Source organism: Somniosus microcephalus, chromosome 3 (assembly GCF_052327205.1).
Source record: "Somniosus microcephalus isolate GS21.2 chromosome 3, FLI_Smic_1.0, whole genome shotgun sequence".
Classification (NCBI taxonomy): domain Eukaryota; kingdom Metazoa; phylum Chordata; class Chondrichthyes; order Squaliformes; family Somniosidae; genus Somniosus; species Somniosus microcephalus.
In genome coordinates, this window is record NC_140989.1 from 367,996,355 (window position 1) to 368,019,504 (window position 23,150).

The 23,150-nt window shown below is 48.2% G+C and overlaps 1 protein-coding gene and 1 long non-coding RNA gene across 3 annotated transcripts in view; one reads left to right on the forward strand and one right to left on the reverse strand.

The window, feature by feature from the left end:
- The window catches only part of rabggtb (Rab geranylgeranyltransferase subunit beta), a 231,591-nt gene extending 208,539 nt beyond the window's left edge, over positions 1-23,052 (reverse strand). The window contains exon 1 of the mRNA XM_085983557.1: positions 23,035-23,052. The gene's annotated coding sequence lies outside the window, so the exon portion shown is untranslated. The remainder of the gene's footprint in view (positions 1-23,034) is intronic.
- LOC147122417 (uncharacterized) overlaps positions 1-23,150 on the forward strand; it is a 177,990-nt gene that overhangs the window by 158 nt on the left and 154,682 nt on the right. For both annotated transcript variants that reach the window (XR_015077745.1, XR_015077744.1), the window contains exon 2: positions 8,107-8,284. This is a non-coding gene — a long non-coding RNA (uncharacterized LOC147122417). The remainder of the gene's footprint in view (positions 1-8,106; positions 8,285-23,150) is intronic.

The following is a 23,150-nucleotide window of genomic DNA, read 5'->3' on the forward strand; positions in this document are numbered from 1 at the left end:
TAAACTCCCTTCCACAGGTCAGTTGGTGGAACCCTCACCTCTGAGTCAGACGGTTGCAGAATCGAGGCCGATTCCTGAGACTTGAGCATGAGGTGTAGGCCGGCACCCCCAATGCAGTACTGAGGGAGCGCTGCACTGTCGGAGGGGCAGTACTGAGGGAGTGCTGCACTGTCGGAGGGGCAGTACTGAGGGAGCTCTGCACTGTCAGAGGGGCAGTACTGAGGGAGTGCTGCACTGTCGGAGGGGCAGTACTGAGGGAGTGCTGCACTGTCGGAGGGGCAGTACTGAGGGAGTGCTGCACTGTCAGAGGGGCAGTACTGAGGGAGCTCTGCACTGTCGGAGGGGCAGTACTGAGGGAGTGCTGCACTGTCGGAGGGGCAGTACTGAGGGAGTGCTGCACTGTCGGAGGGGCAGTACTGAGGGAGTGCTGCACTGTCGGAGGGGCAGTACTGAGGGAGTGCTGCACTGTCGGAGGGGCAGTACTGAGGGAGTGCTGCACTGTCGGAGGGGCAGTACTGAGGGAGTGCTGCACTGTCGGAGGGGCAGTACTGAGCGAGTGCTGCACTGTCGGAGGGGCAGTACTGAGGGAGCGCTGCACTGTCGGAGGGGCAGTACTGAGGGAGTGCTGCACTGTCGGAGGGGCAGTACTGAGGGAGTGCTGCACTGTCGGAGGGGCAGTACTGAGGGAGTGCTGCACTGTCGGAGGGGCAGTACTGAGGGAGCTCTGCACTGTCAGAGGGGCAGTACTGAGGGAGTGCTGCACTGTCGGAGGGGCAGTACTGAGGGAGTGCTGCACTGTCGGAGGGGCAGTACTGAGGGAGTGCTGCACTGTCAGAGGGGCAGTACTGAGGGAGCTCTGCACTGTCGGAGGGGCAGTACTGAGGGAGTGCTGCACTGTCGGAGGGGCAGTACTGAGGGAGTGCTGCACTGTCGGAGGGGCAGTACTGAGGGAGTGCTGCACTGTCGGAGGGGCAGTACTGAGGGAGTGCTGCACTGTCGGAGGGGCAGTACTGAGGGAGTGCTGCACTGTCGGAGGGGCAGTACTGAGGGAGTGCTGCACTGTCGGAGGGGCAGTACTGAGGGAGTGCTGCACTGTCGGAGGGGCAGTACTGAGGGAGCGCTGCACTGTCGGAGGGGCAGTACTGAGGGAGTGCTGCACTGTCGGAGGGGCAGTACTGAGGGAGTGCTGCACTGTCGGAGGGGCAGTACTGAGGGAGTGCTGCACTGTCGGAGGGGCAGTACTGAGGGAGTGCTGCACTGTCGGAGAGGCAGTACTGAAGGAGAGCTGCACTGTCGGAGGGGCAATGCTGAGGGAGCGCTGCACTGTCAGAGGGGCAGTACTGAGGGAGTGCTGCACTGATGGAGGGGCAGTACTGAGGGAGTGCTGCACTGTCGGAGGGGCAGTACTGAGAGAGCGCTGCACTGTCGGAGGGGCAGTACTGAGGGAGTGCTGCACTGTCAGAGGGGCAGTACTGAGGGAGTGCTGCACTGTCAGAGGGGCAGTACTGAGGGAGTGCTGCACTGTCGGAGGGGCAGTACTGAGGGAGTGCTGCACTGATGGAGGGGCAGTACTGAGAGAGCGCTGCACTGTCGGAGGGGCAGTACTGAGGGAGTGCTGCACTGTCAGAGGGGCAGTACTGAGGGAGCGCTGCACTGTCGGAGGGGCAGTACCGAGGGAGTGCTGCACTGTCGGAGGGGCAGTACTGAGGCAGCGTTGCATTGTCGGAGGGGCAGTACTGAGGGAGCGCTGCACTGTCGGAGGGGCAATACTGAGTGAGCACTGCACTGTCGAAGGGGCAGTACTGAGGGAGCGCTGTACTGTCAGAGGGGCAGTACTGAGTGAGCGCTGCACTGTTTGAGGGGCAGTATTGAGAGAGCGCTGCACTGTCGGAGGGGCAGTACTGAGGGAGTGCTGCACTGTCGGAGGGGCAGTACTGAGGGAGTGCTGCACTGTCAGAGGAGCGGTACTGAGGGAATGCTGCACTGTCAGAGGGGCAGTACTGAGGGAGCGCTGCACTGTCAGAGGGGCAGTACTGAGGCAGCGCTGCATTGTTGGAGGGGCAGTACTGAGGGAGCGCTGCACTGTCGGAGGGGCAATACTGAGTGAGTGCTGCACTGTCGGAGGGGCAGTACTGAGGGAGCGCTGCACTGTCAGAGGGGCAGTACTGAGTGAGCGCTGCACTGTTTGAGGGGCAGTATTGAGAGAGCGCTGCACTGTCGGAGGGGCAGTACTGAGGGAGTGCTGCACTGTCGGAGTAGCAGTACTGAGGGAGTGCTGCACTGTCAGAGGAGCACTACTGAGGGGGTGCTGCAGCGTCGGAAGGGGAGTACTGAGGGAGCGCTGCACTGTCGGAGGGGCAGTACTGAGGGAGTGCTGCACTGTCGGAAGGACAGTTTTGAAGGTGTGCTGCACTGTTGGAGGGGCAGTAATGAGGCGGCGCTGCACTGTCGGAGGGGCAGTTCTGAGGGAGTGCTGCACTGTCGGAGGAGCAGTACTGAGGGAGTGCTGCAGTGTCGGAGGGGCAGTACTGAGGGAGTGCTGCAGTGTCAGAGTGGCAGTACTGAGGGAGTGCTGCACTGTCAGAGGGGCAGTACTGAGGGAGTGCTGCACTGTCGGAGGGGCAGTACTGAGGGAGCGCCGCACTGTCGGAGGGGCAGTACTGAGGGAGTGCTGCAGTGTCAGAGTGGCAGTACTGATGGAGTGCTGCACTGTCGGAGAGGCAGTACTGAGGGAGTGCTGCACTGTCGGAGGGGCAGTACTGAGGGAGCGCCGCACTGTCGGAGGGGCAGTACTGAGGGAGTGCCGCACTGTCGGAGGGGCAGTACTGAGGGAGAGCTGCACTGTCGGAGGGGCAGTACTGAGGGAGTGCTGCACTGTCGGAGGGGCAGTACTGAGGGAGCGCTGCACTGTCGGAGAGGCTGTACTGAAGGAGAGCTGCACTGTTGGAGGGGCAGTACTGAGGGAGCGCTGCACTGTCGGAGGGGCAGTACTGAGGGAGCGCCGCACTGTCGGAGAGGCAGTACTGAGGGAGTGCTGCACTGTCGGAGGTGCTGTCTTTTGGATGAGACGTTAAACCGAGGCCCCATCTGCCCTTTCAGGTGGACGTAACAGATTCTATGGCTCTCTTTTGAAGAAGAGCAGGGGAGTTCTCCCCGGTGTCATGGGGCCAATATTTATCCCTCAACCAACATCTCTAAAAAAAAATTACCTAGTCATTATCACATTGCCGTTTGTAGGAGCTTGCTGTGCTGAAATTGGCTGCCATGTTTCCTTCATTACAACAGTGACTTCAAAAAGTACTTCATTGGCTGTGACGTGCTCTGGGACGTCCTGAGGTCATGAAAGACGCTATAGAAATGCAAGTCTTTCTTTATATAAATGCAGGTTGCTGTGATATATTATTATGAATTTATTTCCTTTATTCCCCAATGGGTCCGGCAATAAAATGGTTCATATCATAGAAGCATAGAAATTTACAGTCCAGAAGGAGGCCATTTGGCCCATCGTGTCATGGTATGCTCCTCCTGCACTATGTGGGAACTCAGGGACACTTCCTCTGTCCCTGACAACCATGTGTGCAGGAAGTGTGTCCAGCTGCAGCTACTGACAGACCGCATTGCGGCGCTGGAGCTGCGATTGGATACATACTGGACCATTCGCGATGCTGAAGACGTCGTGGATATCTCGTTTAATCAGTTGGTCACACCGCAGGTAAAGGTGGCACAGGCAGGAAGGGAACGGGTGACCGCCAGGCAGAGTAGTAGGCGCCGGCAGGTAGTGCAGGGGTCCCCTGTGGCCATCCCCCTCTCAAACAGATATACCACTTTGGATACTGATGGGGGGGATGGCTTACCAGGGGAAGGCAGCAGCAGCCAACTTCCTGGCACCAGGGGTGGCTCTGCTGCACAGGACGGGAGGAAAAAGAGGGGTAGAGCTGTAGTAATAGGGGATTCTATTGTAAGGGGAATAGATAGGCGTTTCTGCGGCCGCAAATGAGACTCCAGGATGGTGTGTTGCCTCCCTGGTGCAAGGGTCAAGGATGTCTCAGAGCGGCTGCAGAACATTTTGGAAGGGGAGGGTGAACAAACAGCCAGTTGTCGTGGTGCATATAGGTACCAACGATGTAGGTAAAAAACGGGATGAGGTCCTAAAAGCTGAATATAGGGAGTTAGGAGGTAAATTTAAAAAAAGGACCTCAAAGGTAGTAATCTCAGGATTGCTACCAGTGCCACATGCTAGTCAGAGTAGAAATAGAAGGATACTTCAGATGAATATGTGGCTAGAGGAATGGTGCCAGGGGGAGGGATTCAAATTCCTGGGACATTGGAACCAGTTCTGGGGGAGGTAGGACCAGTACAAAATGGACAGTTTGCACCTGGGCAGGGCCGGGACCGATGTCCTAGGGGGAGTGTTTGCTGATGCTCCGGGGGAGGGTTTAAACTAAAATGGCAGGGGGTTGGGAACCTGAGCGGGGAGACAGAGGAAAGGGAAACAAGGATAAAAGCAAAAGACAGGAAGGAGAAAAACAAAAGTGACAGGCAGAGAAATCAAGGGTTTAAATCAAACATGGCCACAGTAAATAATAATTCTAAAAGATCTAAGAGCGTTAAAAAGCAAGCCTGAAGGCTTTGTGTCTTAATGCGAGGAGCATTCGTAATAAAGTGGATGAATTAGCTGCGCAAATAGATGTAAACGAATATGATATGATTGGGATTACGGAAACATGGCTCCAGGGTGGCCAAGGCTGGGAACTCAACATCCAGGAGTATTCAATATTCAGGAAAGATAGGCAAAAAGGAAAAGGAGGTGGGGTAGCATTGCTGGTTAAAGAGGGGATTAACACAATTGAAAGGAAGGATATTAGCTCTGATGATGTGGAATCTGTATGGGTAGAACTGAGAAATACCAAGGGGCAGAAGACGTTAGTGGGAGTGGTATATAGACCTCCAAACAGTAATGCGGAGGTCGGGGATGGCATTAAACGGGAAATTAGAGAAGCGTGCAATAAGGGCACTGCAGTTATCATGGGTGACTTTAATCTACATATAGATTGGGCTAACCAAATTAGTAACAATACTGTGGAGGAGGAATTCCTGGAGTGTTTATGGGATGGTTTCCTGGACCAATATGTCGAGGAACCAACTAGAGATCAGGCCATCTTAGACTGGGTATTATGTAACGAGAAAGGATTAATTAGCAATCTTGTTGTACGAGGCCCCTTGGGTCAGAGCGATCATATATGATCGAATTCTTCATTAAGATGGAGAGTGAAATAGTTGCCTCAGAGACTAGGGTCCTCAATTTAAATAAAGGAGACTACGATGGTCTGAGGAGTGAGTTGGGTAGGATTGATTGGGGAATGTCACTCAAAGTGTTGACGGTGGATAGGCAATGGCAAACATTCAAAGATCGCATGGATGAACTACAGAATTTGTTCATCCCAGTTTGGCATAAAAATAAAACAAAAAAGGTGACTCAACCGTGACTAACAAGGGAAATTAGGGATAGCATAAGATCCAAGGACAGGACATATAAATTGGCCAGAAAATGCAGTAAATCTGAGGATTGGGAGCAGTTTAAGGATTCAACAAAGGAGGACAAAGGGATTAACTAAGAGTGGGAAAATAGAGTATGAGAGTAAGCTTTCAGGGAACATAAAAACTGACTGTAAAAGCTTTTATAGATATGTGAAGAGAAAAAGATTGGTGAAGTCAAGCGTAGGTCCCTTGCAGTCAGAATCAGGGGAATTTATAATGGGGAACAAAGAAATGGCAGACCAATTAAATACATACTTTGGTTCTGTCTTCACAAAGGAGGACACAAATAACCTCCCAAAGATGTCGGGGAACATAGGGTCTAATGAAAGGGAGGAACTGATAGAAATCAGTATTTGTAGGGACATGGTGTTAGGGAAATTGATGGGATTGAGGGCCGATAAATCCCCAGGGCCTGATAATCTACATCCTAGGATACTTAAGGAAGTGGCCCTAGAAATAGTAGATGCATTGCTGGTCATCTTCCAAAATTCGATAGACTCTGGAACAGTACCCATGGATTGGAGGGTAGCTAATGTTACCCCACTATTCAAAAAGGGTGGTAGAGAGAAAACGGGGAATTACAGACCAGTAAGCCTGACATCGGTCATGGGGAAAATGCTAGAGTCCATTATCAAGGATGTAATAGCAGAGCACTTGGAAAAAAGTGACCGGATCGGACAAAGTCAACATGGATTTAGAAAAGGTAAATCGTGCTTGACTAATCTACTGGAATTTTTTGAGGATGTAACTGGTAAAATAGATAAGAGAGAACCAGTGGATGTGGTGTATTTGGATTTTCAAAAGGCTTTCGATAAGGTCCCACATAAGAGATTAGCGTGTAAAATTAAGGTACATGGGATTGGGGGCAAGGTATTGACTTGGATAGAGAACTGGTTGGCAGACAGAAAGCAAAGAGTTGGAATAAACGGCTCTTTTTCCGAGTGGCAGGCAGTGTCTAGTGGGGTACCGCAGGGATCGGTCCTTGGACCCCAGCTATTCACAATATATATTAATGATCTGAACGAGGGAACTAGATGTAATATCTCCAAGTTTGCAGATGACACAAAGCTGGGTGGGTGTGTGTGCTGTGAGGAGGATGCCGAGAAACTCCAGTATGATTTGGACAGGTTGGGTGATCGGGCAGAAGCATGGCAGATGCAATATAATGTGGATAAATGTGAGGTTATCCACTTTGGTGTCAAAAACAGGAAGGCAGATTATTATCTGAATGGCAATAGATTGGGAGAAGGGGAAGTGCAACGAGACCTGGGCGTCCTTGTGCACCAGTCGCTGAAAGTAAGCATGCAGGTGCAGCAGGCGGTTAAGAAGGCAAATGGTATGTTGGCCTTCGTAGCAAGAGGGTTTGAGTACAGGAACAAGGATGTCTTGCTGCAGTTGTACAGGGCCTTGGTGAGACCACATCTTGAGTATTGTGTGCAGTTTTGGTCGCCTTATCTGAGGAAGGATGTTCAGCGAAGATTCACCAGGCTGATACCTGGGATGGCAGTAATGATATATGAGGAGAGATTGGGTCGATTGGGCTTGTACTCGCTGGAGTTTAGAAGAATGAGAGGGGATCTCATCGAAACTTATAAAATTCTAACAGGACTAGACAGACTAGATGCAGGAAGGATGTTCCCGATGGTGGGGGAGTCCAGAACCAGGGGTCACAGTCTAAGGATAAGGGGTAAGCCATTTAAGACAGGGATGAGGAGGAATTTCTTCACCCAGAGAGTGGTGAACCTGTGGAACTCTCTGCCACAGAAGGCAGTAGAGGCCAATACATTAAATATATTCAAGAAGGAGTTGGATATATTTCTTAAGGCATTAAGGGTTATGGGGAGAAAGCAGGGACAGGGTACTGAATTTGGATGATCAGCCATAATCTCATTGAATGGTGGAGCAGGCTCGAGGGGCCGAATGGCCTACTCCTGCTCCTATCTTCTCTGTTTCTATGTGTCTGTGCTGGCCGACAAAGAGCTATCCAGCCTAATCCCACTTTCCAGCTCTCGGTCCGTAGCCCTGTAGGTTACGGCACTTCAAGGGCATATCCAAGTACTTTTTAAATGTGATGAGGGTTTCTACCTCTACCACCCTTTCAGGCAGTGAGTTCCAGACCCCCACCACCCTCTGGGTGAAAAAAGTTCTCCTCAACTCCCCTCTAAACCTTCTACCAGTTACTTTAAATCTATGGCTGACATCTCTGTTTGGAGAACTAGGTCCTTCCTGTCCACTCATCATTTTATACACCTCAATGAAATCTCCCCATAGCCTCCTCTGTTCCAAAGAAAACAACTCCAGCCTGTCCAATCTTTCCTGATCGCTAAAATTCTCCTGTCCAGGCAACATCCTGGTAAATCTCCTCCATACTCTATCTAGTGCCATCTTTCCTGTGATGTGCTTGATTAATTATAATAATGTAATGGCGTTCTCCTCAGATACAACCTCCTGTCCTTCCCTCCAGCTGGCAAACTCCTTTGTGTGTTTCTCTCTCTGCCCCTGGTTCTGTCTCACACGATGGTGGTTGAAGTCTCTAATCTCTCTCTCTCTCTCTCTATCATACGCTAGATGACGCTTTGCGCTTGTAAAAGATGGGAGGCCGTTAGCTGGAGCGGAGACACAAACACGCCAGCGTTTTCGATACTTCCAGTCCTCTGGCAGAGGGGGAAGAGAGAGACTGTGAGTGAATCCATTCGGCAGCAGGGCAAGATGGCACGAAAACCAGAGATCCCGGAGTCAGTGTTCGGTAGGAAAATAAACCTTTCGCAGAAGGATGTTTATATATAAATATATGTGTGTGTGTTTTAAAGCTGGTGTGCAGGAGGGAGATGCGAGCGAGCTAACAGGAGAGGGAAAGCACACATTATTTCACCGGGGGACAGATTGTTACAGTCAGCTGGTGGCTTGCAACAATTAGAGACTTTTTGTTACATTCTCCGAAGTATTTTTGCTCTTTCTCGCCCCAGCGATGGTTGGTATTTGCCTCAAACACCCCCATCCTCCTTTTTTCCCGAATCTCTATAATATGGAGGGTTTGCACGGTGCTGGGGAATCATCGCCTTTTCTTCCAGTTGTGCTGAATGGAGTCGGCTGGGTGGTTGTTGTTTTTTTTCTATCATCTTGTTTAAATGTGGAAGAGCTTGTTCTGGGGCCGTGTGGGCAGTGGGTGGGGAACGGCTCGTCCCTGCCGAGACTCCCCAACTCCCCCCCCCCCCCCCCCCCCCGCAAAAATAAAAATAAAAATGCTCTGAAAATAACAAGGACCCGATCAATATCAAAGGTTGAAACTGACGCCCGATTGGGGCATTGAGCGGGGCGGGGGGGGACAGTCCAGACTGTGTCAGAGAAAGCGCTGCCCAACTTTCTGGCAGAAATGTCTCTCTTGTTGTTGTTAAGGGTTTATCCAGATGTGCAACTCGGGAATACGTAAACGTGGACTGGCTTAATTCCAGGGTGTGTGGAGCTGGTTTACTGGCGGTATTTCCATCCCATCCCATCCCATTCCATTCAACTCTCCAGCCATGTGATAAACAAAGAGGGGTTTTAAACTCTTCCCTCGCCCCCCTCCTCATCTAATCCGCTAATTCTCTTCCAACTCCCGGGGAAACCAGGAGACGCCATTTTTAAGATAAACTTTTGTATCAGATTGTTTATTTTTTTTTGCGGGGGGGGTGTTTAAGGAAAAGAGAGGACAATTTAGAGGAAAAGATGTTTAATGACAAGATCACTGGCTCACCTTATTCTTAAATTCCCATTAAATTCAACCCCCTGGTTAATCCCAGTAAAGTCATCTTCTCAGTGTTTTACCCCAGAGCGAGGGCCGCTTGGCACTATGAGAAACTGTTGATTTAAGTATGTGGGCAAAACGGTGGCAGATGGAGTTCAGTGTGGAAAAGTGTGAGATCCAAGTGAATCTTTAGACCCAAGTAAAATAGACCAGAGTATTTCCTAAATGGCGAGAAGCTGGGAACTGTGGAGGAGCCGAGATTCAGGGGTCCAAGCACAGAAATCACTAAAAGCAGATACAAAAATTCATTAAAAATGCTAATGGAATGTTGACCTTCATCTCAAGGCAGCTGGAGTACAAAGGGCTGGAAGTTACGCTTCAGTTATATATATTTAATATAAGGAGTTAGATATATTTCTTAAGGCTAAAGGGATCAAGGGATATGGGGAGAAAGCAGGGACAGGGTACTGAATTTGGATGATCAGCCATGATCTCATTGAATGGCGGAGCAGGCTCGAGGGGCCGAATGGCCTACTCCTGCTCCTATCTTCTATGTTTCTATAAAGCTTTGTTTAGAGAGCATTTAGAGCTCTGCGTTCAGTTCAGGAAGGATATACTGGCCTTGGAGGGGGGGCAGTGCAGATTCACCAGACTGACACCGGGGCTAAAGGGGTTAAATTATGAGGATAGATTGCATCGGCTAGTCTTGTATTCCCTTGAGTTTAGAAGATTAAGAGGTGATCTAATTGAGGTATTTAAGATGATTAAAGGATTTGATCAGGTAGATAGGTGGGTGGAGTCCAGAACAAGGGGGCAGAACCTTAAAATTAGAGCCAGGCCGTTCAGGGGTGATGTCAGGAAGCACTTCTTCACACAAAGGGCAGTGGGAATCTGGAACTCTCTCCCCCAGAGAGCTGTTGAGGCTGTGGGGGTGTCAATTGAAAATTTCAAAACTGAGATTGATAGATTTTTGGTTGGCAAGGGTATTAAGGGTTCCGGAACCAAGGCGGGTAGATGGAGTTAAAATACAGATCAGCCCATGATCTCATTGAATGGCTGAACAGGCTCAAGGGGCTGAATGGCCTCCTCCTGTTCCTATGTTTAGATAAATAGGACAGTTGTTTGTGTCCTTGTGGAGAAGAGAAGACTTGGAAGCAAACTAATTGAAGTTTTCAAGATGATATGAAGGGAACTTAAGAAAAAGCTGATCCCTGGGATGGGTTCAGTGATGGGTTCAAATCCCAGGGGACACGAGTTTAAAAAAAAAAATAAGGAAGTGAGGAGGGGGCCGGGCAACCTTTTTTTAGAAATAACAACAGAAAATGCTGGAAAAACTCAGCAGGCCAGGCAACATCCGTGGAGAGAGAAATAGAGTCAACGTTTCGGGTCGAAACCCTTCGTCAGGACTGAAAAAGCACAGGAAATGAAACCGATTAAAAGGCCAGTCTGGGGGCTGGGAAATGGGGGTGAAAGAACAAAAAAGAAGTGAAGAGACATTAAGAGGTATTTTTTTAGAGTTGTGAAATGAGCGAGGCCCCTAAGGCAGATGGTATAAATGGGTGGAAGCGACAAGTGGCTGTATTATGGAGAGGGAAGTGATTAACTGATACAGCCAGAGCAGTTAGGTGGGGTCAGCCTATGAAAAAAGAGCTGAGTTTGTTTGGGTCCAAGATCTTTTTCTGTTCCTAAAAATGACTTGGTAATATAAACATTTCCAGCCCTCCAATGATTTGGCAGCTGTAGTAACTGCTCAGCGCGGTTAACACACACACACACACACACACACACACACACACACACACGCGCAGGCAAGCGTTAGATTTGGATTTAATCTACAGTCGCAGTGTTTGGGAAAGCCAGAGGGTGAGGAACCAATAAAGCCGTTGAACTGCCCCCTGCACGAATTCCCCAGGTCTTCCATACGGGGGTAACACCAGATAATTACAGAATCTGTCTGATGATAATCGCTTCTGGCAGGCATTCTAAACGTTGGTTACAGTCACAGTAATATATCCTGTCCCACTTTCATGGAATCGCAGAGGTTTATGGTCCATTCGGCAAATCGTGCCTGCACCGGCCGGCAAAGAGCTCTCCAGCCGAATCCCACTTTCCAGCTCTTGGTCCGTAGCCCTGTCGGTTACGGCACTTCAAGCGCATATCCAAGTACTTTTTAAATGTGATGAGGGTTTCTGCCTCGACCACCCTTTCAGGCAGTGAGTTCCAGACTCCCACCACTCTCTGGTTAAAAGAATTCTCCTCAACTCCCCTCTAAACCTCCGACCAATTACTTTAAATCTCTGCCCCCTGGTTATTGACCCCTCTGCTAAGGGAATCGGTCCTTCCTATCCACTCTATCTAGGCCCCTCATAATTTTATACACCTCAATCAAATCTCCCCTCAGCCTCCTCCGTTCCAAAGAAAACAACCCCGGCCTATCCAATCTTTCCTCATAGCTAAAATTCTCCAGCCCAGGCAACATCCTCGTAAATCCCCTCTGTACCCCCTCTAGTGCAATAACATCTCTCCTGTAATGCAGTGACCAGAACAGCACGCAGTACTCTAGCTGCGGCCTAACTAGTGTTTTATACAGTTCAAGCATAACCTCCCTGCTCTTCTATTCTATGCCTTGGCTAATAAAGGAACGTATCCCGTATGCCTTCTTAACCACCTTAATCAGAGAGGGGGCAGGTGGCAAAGGTAGGGGGCAGAGGATGCAGAGCATGAATTGGGAAAGATTGTGGGGGCGGAGATTGATTGAAAGCACAGTGAAAACTTCATCCAAAACTCTGCTGCCCGTGTCCTAACCCGCACCCAGTCCCGTTCACCCATCACCCCCCTGTGCTCACTGCCCCGTGTCCTAACTCGCACCCAGTCCCGTTCACCCATCACCCCCTGTGCTCACTGCCCCGTGTCCTAACTCGCACCCAGTCCCGTTCACCGATCACCCCCCTGTGCTCGCTGCCCTACATTGGCTCCCGGTCCAACAACGCCTCGATTTCACAATTCTCATCCTCACATTCAAGTCCCTCCAGGGCCTCGCCCTCTCCCTATCTCTGTAACCTCCTCCAGCCCCACAACCAATGTGCCCCCTCATTTATTTTCTTTGGGTTTAACAGGTTGCGCGGCCCATTCACGGTTTCGCGCATGCGCAAAATTTCGCCTCGGAAAAGCCGGTTCCCCAGCTGTGCGAGACCGGTAGACGACCGCGTGATGTGCAGCTTAGCGGGAACATTACCTGCAACCCCCCAAGATATTGGTGTTCCTCCAATTCTAGCCTCTTGTGCATCCACCGTTGGCAGCCGTGCCTTCAGCTGCCTGGGCCCTGAGCTCTGGAATTCCCTCCCTAAACCTCTCCCCCTCTCCACCTCTCTCTCCCCCTTTAAGATGCTCCTTAAAACCTGACTCTTTCCTGTCCTCATAGCACCTTATGTGGCTCGGTGTCAAATTTTGTTTGATAATTGCTCCTTGGGACGTTTTACTACGTTAAAGGCACTATATAAATGCAGGTTGTTATTGTCATGACGATATGAGTTTTAAGAGGCATTTTGAGGAAAGTAAACCAGTTTGGAAGAATTCCCTAAAAAGCCTAAGGGGGTGCAAAAGGAGAATGGGGGTTGGGGAGGTATAAGCATTTGGAAGATTGAGGAAGGCGGGGGAGATGTGGGCTGGCAGTACAATAGAATTAGGAGCGTGCAAAAGTGCAAATCATTAAGAGTAGCTAGCAATGAATGACAAAACGTGGCAAATACTTCTCCAAGTATAGGATCTGAATAGTGTCACTGTACAGTTCTAACTGTAAATATCAGTCGAGGGTTGGTCATGAATTTTAATGGCAAAACTAGCCATCTCAGTAGAGTCTCCAGACACTGACTCTTTGTCAGTTCATAAGCAGAGATTTTGGTGTGTGCGAGTCTGCCTGGGCTTTTCAGTTGCGCTGCAAGTGGAAAAAAAGTCAATTAATTAATTAATTAATTAAAGGGCTGCGCATGAATCTTAGTTGTTTATTTTTTCAGTCGCGCCCGACTGGTTAAAGTTAATCTGCCGACTGCGAAAAGTTGAGCAAACGACAGCGCCGAAATGATTTAATTGCAAAGCAGATGGCTTCTGCAGTTTCATGCTGAACAGGACTAATCTAAGACTGGCGGTTACATCATTATCTAAAAGACTTTTATCAATATTAATGAGGTATTCTTGTGTCACATATGCCCGTGATTTATCAAAAAGCGGGTGGACTCTGTTGCAACTCTTTCTCTGCTCTGAATCATTGCTTTCACAGGCATTCACTCTTTCAAAACCTCTCCGTCTCTCTCGCCTCCTTTAAGACGCTCCTTAAAACCTACCTTTTTGACCACGCTTTTGCTCACCTGCCCTAATATGTGGCTCGGTGTCAAATTTCATCTGATTTACGCTCCTGTGAAGCGCCTTGGGAAGTTTTACTACGTTAAAGGCGCTGTATAAATGCAGGTTGTTGTTAATAGGACCGGAAGACACAAGGTTGAAAATCAAAATGCCTTGGTTTTATTTTGACAACATTTTCCGCGTAGAAATATTACCACTGATGCCCCCTTGTCCAGCCCTCGCTCCCTTCACCCCGCCATTGGCGGCCGTGCCTTCAGCCACCTGGGCCCTAAGCTCTGGAAATCCATTCCTAAACCTCGCCGCTTCTCGACCTCTCTCTCCTCCCTTAAGACGCTCCTTAAAACCTCCCTCTTTGACCAAGCTTTTGGTCACCTGTCCTGATATCTCCTTATGTGGCTCGGTGTCAAATTTTATTTGACAGTTGCTCCTGTGAAGCGCCTTGGGACGTTTTACTATGTTAAAGGTGCTATATAAATGCAAGTTGTTGTTAAAAAGGTTTGAGTATTTTTTGTGACGGTAGACTCTCTCTGCAGGCAGAATCTTTGCCCAAGAACACTGATTTTAAGATGACCAGGTTCATGTGTTGCTCTTGAGCAATTGAATGACAGCTGTCGCCCCAGGGTTGGTTAGAATCGTGCAAGATTTTTAATGTGGAAGCAAGTCATCCTCGGTTCCGAGGGACTGCCTAAGAGAAGAGAGAGGTTAGAATCGTGCAAGATATGTTTCAGTACCCTTGGCTGTCGTGTGGCAGATTGCTAGACCAGACCGAGAATCCATCTTCAAGTGCATGACTGACAAAAAGAGAAAAGCATTTGGAAAAAAATGAATGATTACCTGTCCCCGTATTGATTTGTAAAAAAAAAGAAATCACCACAAGCTAAGAATAGAAATGTATTCGAAGCTGTTGGAAGTGTATCTTGTCTGTTGGCACCAGTCTTTGCTCTGTGTACCAGCTAGTGGTAATAATGACTGGTTATTTTGCTTTGAAATTGGCTGGCCAGTGTATTAAGTTCCGGATCGCTGCCAAGTTCACTTTTACAACGCATGTTTTTTCCAGATAAAATAAGGAAACTAATCACAGAATCTCACAGCACAGGAGGAGGCCATTTGGCCCATCGTGCCTGTGCCGGCTCTTTGAAAGAGCTCTACAATTAGTATAACTCCCTCTGCCCTTTCCCCAGAGCCCTGCAAATTTTTCCCTTCAAGTATTTCTCCAATTCCCTTTTGAAAGTTATTATTGAATCTGCTTCCACCGCCCTTTCAGGCAGCGCATTCCAGATCACAACAACTCGCTGTGTTTAAAAAAAAAAAAAAAAAAAAAGTTTCCTCATCTCCCCTCTGGTTCTTTTGCCAATTACCTTAAATCTGTGTCCTCTGGTTATCAACCCTTCTGCCACTGGGAACAGTTTCTCCCTATCTACTCTAGCAAAACAGTTCATAATTTTGAACACCTCTATTAAACCTCCCCTTAAGCTTCTCTACTCTAAGGAGAACAACCCCAGCTTCTCCAGTCTCTCCACGTAAGTGAAGTCCCTCATCCCTGGAACCATTCTAGTAAATCTCCTCTGCACCCTCTCCAAGGCCTTGACATCCTTCCTAAAGTGTGGTGCCCAGAATTGGACACAATACTCCAGCTGGGGCCTCACCAGTGTTATATAAAGGTTTGGCATAATTTCCTTGCTTTTGTACTCTATTTATAAAGCTAAGGTGGGAGTAGTCTATAGGCCCCCAAACAGTAGCTACGCTGTAGGACAGAGTATAAATCAAGAAATAATGGGGGCTTGTAAGAAAGGTACTGCAATAATCATGGGTGATTTTAATCATCATATAGATTGGACAAATCAAATTGGCAAGGGTAGCCTTGAGGAAGAGTTCATAGAGTGTATTCGGGATGGTTTCTTAGAACAATACATTGTGGAACCAACCAGGGAGCAGGCTATTTTAGATCTGGTAATGTGTAATGAGACAGGATTAATTAATGATCTCATGGTAAAGGATCCTCTAGGGAAGAGTGATCATAGCATGTTTGAATTTCAAATTCAGTTTGAGGGTGAGAAACTTGGGTCTCAAACTAGTGTCTTGAACTTAAATAAAGGCAATTACAAAGGTATGAAGACTGGGAAAATAGATTAAAGGGTAAGACAGTAGATAAGCAGTGGCAGACATTTAAGGAGATATTTCATAACTCTCAGCAAAGATATATTCCAGTGAGAAAGAAAGGCTCTAAGAGAAGGATGAACCATCCGTGGCTAACTAAGGAAGTTAATGATGGTATCAAATTGAAAACAAAGGCATACAATGGCCCAGAACTTGGTGTCGGGGGCTTGCCGCACGTGCAAGCCCCCGATGTGCGCTCACCCTGCACGCCGACATCTGAAACCTGGCCCGCAGTGGATTTCCTGTCAGTGGCCCGGTTCTGATGTTGGCGCGCTGTGCTAACCTGACCCAGCGGCGTAGTTAGTGCGATGTGCTGGCTGGGATCAGGTGAGCACTATTCAGCCAATCAGGGGAGGGGAAACTTCATTCATAAGTTTGAGAGTAAAGACTGTCAAACTCATGAAAAGCACTGCACCCCAAAACACTACTTAAACTTTAAATAAAATTTTAAAAAACATCCCAATCATTAAATTAAGTATAAATAAGTTAAAAAAAATAATTTAAACAATTTTTTTTGAAAAAAATAAATTTTTAATAAAAAGGGTCTAAAACTAAACTTACCTTATTGTAGATTCTTTAAAATAATAAACCTGTGGAAAAAAAATTCTAAATTGCACTAAAATACCACTTACCTGTAAAAATAAATACTTATGTGTGCTTTTTACAAGCGTAAAGACCGGAGGCCTTTACACATGCGCAAATCCCCCAAAACAGAGGAAATCCAAGATGCACGCGCTGCCCCCTACAGCGCACGCGCTAGCCTCTTCACCTCTTGGGTTAGAGGAGAGGAAATGCCGGTTTTCAGCGCATGTGCTGTGCATGCTGAAAACCGGCATTTCCTCCGGCCAGACGCGTGAGTACCCCTTCCGTACTCACGCGTTTGGGGAGGAATTACTGCCCCGATGATGTGAAGATTAGTGGTAGGCCAGAGGATTGGGAAATTTTTAGAAACCAGCAAACGATGACTAAAAAAAAAATAAAGAGAGAGAAGATAGATTATGAGAGTAAACTAGCAAGAAATATAAAAACAGAGAGTAAGAGCTTCTACAGGTATATAATAAGGAAGAGAGTAACTAAAGTAAATGTTGGTCCCTTAGAGGATGAGACTGGGGAATTAATAATGGGAAGCAGGGAAATGGCAGGGACTTTGAACAAATATTTTGTATCGGTCTTCACGGTAGAAGACACTAAAAGTATCCCAGTAATAATAGATAATCGAGGGGCTATAGGGAGGGGGGAACTTAAAACAATCACCATCACTAGAGAAAAAGTACTAGGCAAAGTAATGGGACTAAAGGTGGACAAGTCCCCTGGACCTGATGGCCTGTATCCCAGGGTCTTAAAAGAAGTGGATGCAGAGATAGTGGATGCATTGGTTGTAATCTACCAAAATTCCCCAGATTCTGGAGAGGTCCCAGCGGATTGGAAAACCGCAAATGTAACACCCCTATTCAGGAAAGGAGGGAGACAGAAAGCAGGAAACTATCGACCAGTTAGCCTAACATCTGTCATTGGGGAAATGCTGGAATCCATTATTAAGGAAGTAGTAGCAGGACATTTAGAAAATCATAATACAATCAAGCAGAGTCGGCATGGTTTTATGAAAGGGAAATCATGTTTGACAAATTTGCTAGAGTTCTTTGAGGATGTAACGAGCAGGGTGGATAAAGGGGAACCAGTAGATGTGGTGTATTTGGATTTCCAGAAGGCATTCGATAAGGTGCCACATAAAAGGTTACTGCACAAGATAAGAGCTCGTGGGGTTGGGGTAATATATTAGCATGGATAGAGGATTGGCTAACTAACAGAAAACAGAGAGTCGGAATAAATGGGTCATTTTCAGGTTGGCAAACTGTAACTAGTGGGGTGGCACAGGGATCAGTGCTGGGGCCTCAGCTGTTTGCAATCTATATTAATGACTTGGATGAAGGAAGCGAGTGTATAAGGATGTAACTAGTGGAGTAGACAAAGGGTAGATATGGTGTATCTGGATTTTCAGAAGGCCTTCGATAAGGTCCCACACAAGAGGTTGGTGAACAAAATTAGGGCACATGGAATTGGGGGTAATATACCAGCATGGATTGAGAATTGGTTAACAGACAGAAAACAAAGTGTAGGGATAAACGAGCCTTTTTCAGGATGGCAGGCTGTGACTAGTGGGGTACCACAATGGCCCCATCTAATCACAATCTATATCAATGATTTGGATGAGGGGACTAAATGTCCTGCTTCCCATTATTAATTCCCCAGTCTCATCCTCTAAGGGACCAACATTTCCAAATTTGCTGATGATACAAAGCTAGGTGGCAGTGTCAGTTGTGAAGAGGATGTGAAAAGGCTTCAAGGGGATCTCGACAGGCTCAGTGAATGGGTGAGAACATGGCAGATGGAATATAATGTGGATAAATGTGAAGTTATCCACTTTGGTAGAAAAAACAGAAAGGCAGAGTATTTCCTAAATGATGAAAGATTGGGGAATGCAGATACTCAAAGGGACCTGGGTGTCCTTGTACATGAGTCACTGAAAGTGAATGTGCAGGTGCAGCAAGCCATTAGGAAGGCAAATGGTATGCTGGCCTTCATTACAAGAGGATTTGAGTACAGGAGTAAAGAAGTCTTACTCCAATTACATAGGGCCTTGGTGAGACCACACCTGGAGTATTGTGTACAATTTTGGTCTCCTTACCTAAGGAAGGATATACTTGCCATAGAGGGAGTGCAACAAAGGTTCACAAGATTGATTCCAGGGATGGCGGGACTGTCGTATGAGAAGAGATTGAGTAAACTAGGCCTGTATTCTCTTGAATTCAGAAGAATGAGAGGGGATCTCATTGAAGCATACAACATTATTACAGGGCTTGATAGGGTGGATGCTGGGAGAATGTTTCCCTTGGCTGGGGAGTCTAGAACCAGGGGCCATAGTCTCAGGATAAAGGGTAGGCCATTCAGGGCATGAGATGAGAAGAAATTTCTTCACACAGAGGGTGGTGAATCTTTGGAATTCTGTACTCCAGAGAACTGTGGAGGCTGGGTCATTGAATATATTTAAGGTGGAGATAGACAGATTTTTGAACGATAAGGGAGTCAAGGGTTATGGGGAGCGGGCGGGGAAGTGGAGCTGAGACCAAGAGATGCTCAGCCATGATCTTATTGAATGGTGGAGCAGGCTCGAGGGGCCCAATGGCCAACTCCTGCTCCTATTTCTTATGTTCTTATATATCTTCTGAACTTGTCCTGCCACCTTCAAAGATTTGTGTACACCCCCCTGGTCTCTCTGTTCCTGCACCCTCTTTATCAACTCCTTTAGTCATTATCCACCGTCACCAGCTGAGCGATGATCTGAGGGAGACCATCTCCCGCCAGATGGAGTTCTAAGATTTTGACCCAGCGCCGATGAAGGAACGGCGAAACATTTCCAAGTCAGGACGGTGTGTGACTTGGAGGGGTGGTAGGTTTTAAGCAGCGTCTTACAGGTAGAGAGGCGGAGGGGTTTAGGGAGGGAATTCCAGAGCTTAGAGCCCAGGCAGCTGAAGGCACGGCCTCCCTAATTCTGCCCTCTTGAGCATCCCTGATTATAATCGCTCCACCATTGGTGGCCGTGCCTCCTGTTGCCTGGGCCCTAAGCTCTGGAATTCCCTGCCTAAACTTCTCCGCCTCGCTACCTCTCTTTCCTCCTTTGAGACGCCCCTTAAAATTTTTAATACGCCTGTGAAGCACCTTGGGACGTTTTACTATGTTAAAGGCGCTATATAAATACAAGTTGTTGTTGTTGAATATGACAAGAGACTCCCGATATAACCAACACTTGTGTGGTTATAAACCAATCCCTGATCTATCCACGTTATCTCACACAAAGTTTTCTTTTGTCTCTATGCAAACACTTGAGAGCCGCGGGAAAGTACAAGATGACCTTCACTGTGGGAAAGGGAGCACGAGCTAATTTAATTCTCATTACTACACAACGGAGCGAAACTGAGCTTATCCGTGAAGACAGCATGTAAACATCAGAGCAGTTGATTTTAATGAGTCTTTTAAAAGATACATAATACCTATATTTCAATATAATTATCTTGTACAGTTTAGCTGAGAGTTTCTTACGACAATTAGCATTGCATACAACCAGCAGTACTCAGTATAGGTACATCATTAACTCATCTTCATGTTCAAATCCCTCCATGGCCTCCTCGCCACCCCCCCCCCTATCTCTGTAACCTCCTCCAACCTTGCAACCCTCCGAGATCTCTGCCCTCCTCCAATTCTGGCCTCTTGTCCATCCCCCACGCCCATCGCCCCACCATGGGCGGCCGTGCCTTCAGCTGCCTGGGCCCTAAGCTCTGGAATTCCCTCCCTAAACCTCTCCGCCTCTCCCGCCTCCATTAAGACTTTTTAAGACCTATTTCCAGCACTTTCTGCTTGTGATTTCCAGCATTTGTAGCTGGTTTCTCTTCATGTTCTGACTCTGTGATTTTTTTTTTTTTAACCAATCTCTTTATATTTCTTTTTCATTCACTCTGGGGGTGTGGGCCTCGCTGGCACGGCCGGCATTTATTGCCCATCCCCAGTTGCCCTGAGAAGGTGGGGGTGGGTCTCCTTCTTGAACCGCTGGGAGCAGGTTTGATACAAACTGAGAGTCTCGCTCGGCCACTTCAGAGGGCAGTTCAGAGTCAACCAGGTTGGTGAGGGACTGGAGTCACCTATAGGCCCAGACCGGGTAAGGACGGCAGGTTTTCTTCCCTAAAGGACATCAGTGAACCCGTTGGGTTTTAGAATCATAGAATTGTTGCAGCACAGGAGGAGGCCATTCGGCCCGTCGAGCCCGTACCGGCTCTCTACAAGAGCACTTCAGCCAGTCCCACTCACCCTACCCTTTCCCCGTAGCCCTGCAAATATTTTTTCCTTCAGCCAATTCCCTTTTTGAAAGCCACGATTGAGTCGGCCTCCACCCCCCCTCTCAGACAGTGCATTCCAGATCATAACCACTCGCTGCGTAAAAACGTTTTCCCCCCATGTCGCCTCTGGTTCTTTTGCCAATCACCTTAAATCTGTGTCCTCTTTTGAAGGACAATCCGACAGCTTCACGGTCACTTTTACTGAGGCCAGCTTTTTATTTCCAGTTTTGTTTTTAAAAAACCCAGAATTCATAATTCTCAAATTGGCACGGTGGGACTTGTACTCCCATTCTTTGGATTACTAGCCCAGTAACACAACCAGAATGCCACCGTACCCTCATACGCGGGCCTACACACGGAGCGCTTTACAGAGGCAAAGCTTCAGCTCCTGAGGAAGCATTTTCACTTCACACAGCATGGTCCCAGGTGGTTTCAGCAAAACGAGGACAAGGGCAGCAGGCGCATGGGAACACCACCACCTCCAAGTTCCCCTCCAAGTCACACACCATCCTGACTTGGAAATATATCGGCCGTTCCTTCATCGTCGCTGGGTCAAAATCCTGGAACTCCCTCCCTAACAGCACTGTGGGAGTACCTTCACCACACGGACTGCAGCGGTTCAAGAAGGCGGCTCACCACCACCTTCTCGAGGGCAATTATGTCAGGAGGTGAGACACTCGCCACAGAATACCCAGCCTCTGACCTGCTCTTGTTGCCACAGTGTTGGTCCGGTTAAGTTTCTGGTCAATGTTGACCCCCAGGATGTTAATGGTGGGGGATTTGGCGATGGTAATGCCGTTGAAAGTCAAGGGGAGGTGGTTAGATGCTCGCTTGTTGGAGATAGTCATTGCCTGGCACTTGTGTGGCGCAAAGGTGGCATAAGTGGTTAGCACTGTTGCCTCACAGCACCAGGGACCCGGGTTCGAATCCGGCCTCGGGTGACTGTCTGTGTGGAGTTTGCACATTCTCCCCGTGTTTGCGTGGGTTTCCTCCGGGTGCTCCGGTTTCCTCCCACAGTCCAAAGATGTGCGGGTTAGGTTGATTGGCTATGATAAATTGACCCTTAGTGTTAGGGGGATTAAATACGTGGGATTACGGGGATAGGGTGGGATATGTGTCGGTGCAGGCTCGATGGGCCGAAATGGCCTCTATCTGCACTGTGGGGTTTCTGTGATTCTGTGAAATGTTCCCTGTCACTTATCAGCCCAAGCCTGAATGTCATCCAGGTCTTGCTGCACGCGGGCACGGATGGCTTCATTATCTGACTTTTAAAAGACATACCGAACCACTCACTGGCTATAATGGGGTACGACAGTTGGTTTCTTAGCAAATTCAAAAAGGTATGGTGTTAAGGAAGCTAAAGGGATTGAAGGTGGACAAATCCCCAGGGCCTGATAACATGCATCCTAGGGTACTGAAGGAGGTGGCCCTAGAGATAGCGGATGCACTAAGGATGATTTTTCAGAATTCATTAGACTCGGGAACAGTGCCGATGGATTGGAGGGTAGCTAACGTTACCCCACTATTCAAAAAGGGGGGTAGGGAAAAAGCAGGTAATTACAGACCTGTAAGCCTTACATCAGTTGTGGGCAAAATGCTGGAGTCCATCATTAAGGATGAAATAGCGGAGCACTTAGCAAATGGGGACAGGATAGGACAGAGTCAACATGGATTTACAAAGGGTAAATCGTGCTTGACTAATCTATTGGAATTTTTTGAGGGAGTAACTGGTAGAATAGATGGGGGAGAGCCAGTAGATGTGGTGTACCTGGACTTCCAAAAGGCCTTCGATAAGGTCCCACATAAAAGATTAGCATGGAAAATTGAGGCTCATGGGATAAAGGGGAAAGTTTTGGCGTGGATAGGGAACTGGCTGTCAGATAGAAAACAGAGAGTTGGAATAAACGGCTCATTTTCTGAATGGCAGGCAGTAACAAGTGGGGTACCACAGGGATCTGTCCTGGGCCCCCAGCTGTTCACAATTTACATTAATGACCTGGATCAGGGAGTCGGATGCAGCATTTCCAAATTTGCAGACGACACTAAACTAGGAGGGGGGGTGGGCTCAGAGGAAGAGACCAGGAAGCTCCAGAGCGATTTGGACAGACTGGGCGATTGGGCGGATAAATGGCAGATGCACTATAATGTGGACAAGTGCGAAGTTATCCACCTTGGGTGCAGGAACGGGAGGGCAAATTATTATTTAAATGGCAATAGATTGGGAGAGGGGGAAGTACAGAGAGACCTGGGTGTTCTTGTACACCAGTCACTGAAGGCGAGCATGCAGGTGCAACAGGCGGTCAAGAAGGCAAACGGTATGCTGGCCTTCATAGCAAAAGGGTTAGAATACAGGAACAGGGATACCTTGCTGCAGCTGTACAGGGCACTGGTGAGACCACACCTCGAGTACTGTGTACAGTTTTGGTCGCCTCATCTGAGGAAGGATGTTCTTGCCATGGAGGGGGTGCAGCGGCGATTCA